The sequence below is a fragment of the Limulus polyphemus genome, unplaced genomic scaffold (assembly GCF_000517525.1).
Source record: "Limulus polyphemus unplaced genomic scaffold, Limulus_polyphemus-2.1.2 Scaffold3307, whole genome shotgun sequence".
NCBI lineage: Eukaryota > Metazoa > Arthropoda > Merostomata > Xiphosura > Limulidae > Limulus > Limulus polyphemus.
In genome coordinates, this window is record NW_013668917.1 from 129688 (window position 1) to 130531 (window position 844).

Consider the following 844-nt stretch of genomic DNA (forward strand, 5'->3'; position numbering starts at 1 on the left):
GCTGTGCCACTGGGGGGGCATTGTCAAGAAAGATATAAGTTGACCTTTCATGTTTTGGTCGGCTAAACATGTACGTTCATCATCAGAGATAAAAAGTTCAAATTACAGATTCTTACCTTTAATCCCTCCAACGGGACCACCATCAGCGGTAAGTTTGAAGGCTCACACTGCTAAAAACCGGGTTTTCATCTCTCGTGGTGGACACAGCACAGATATCCCATTGTGTAGCTTTATGCTTACCAACAAACAAACAAACGTACTTTTATATTTATAGTAGCCTCTTCAATACAGGTTTTAGCACATGAACACTGAATCTTGTAAATACCAAATTTATCAAATAGTCAATGGGTCTCCGAGTGATTGTAAAACATATTTATTTTTTGTTCAACTTAGGGAATGATGGTGAGTAAAAGAAAATACGTGGTCTAGCTAACTAATGAATGAATATTTGCTGTAAAATTATTATCAGTGCTATAAGTGTAACTACCAGTTTGGTCGTCAATTTTGATTTCATTCCTTTAAGTCGCACACTTAATCATTTTGTGGCCGCATTTTTTCCCCACCTAAGGTGTTTTTGATTAGTTATCATGACTTTTTGTCAATACACACCAACAAACCACAGCGTGTAAGAAAGTGACACTCGATATTAACCAACATTAGCTTCAGGAACGCAACCCTATTATTCGGATCAGATCTATACTTTACAGAACCAACTAGATTCTTTAAAATATACGGTGGTAGTTTTCCTCTCTAAAACAGTATTAATAATGTTGCGTCAGCGAGTCACATGACCACGTGACGCAACGTTTCTAGAATTATCATGTACTTTCGGGAATGCTCTAGT

The 844-nt window shown here is 37.2% G+C and overlaps 1 long non-coding RNA gene across 1 annotated transcript in view; it reads right to left on the reverse strand.

Annotated features, from left to right (window-relative positions):
* Positions 1-215, reverse strand: part of LOC111088201 — a 12008-nt gene extending 11793 nt beyond the window's left edge. Inside the window, exon 1 of the long non-coding RNA XR_002612806.1 lies at positions 117-215. This is a non-coding gene — a long non-coding RNA (uncharacterized LOC111088201). The remainder of the gene's footprint in view (positions 1-116) is intronic.
* Between the last annotated feature and the right edge of the window lie 629 nt (positions 216-844).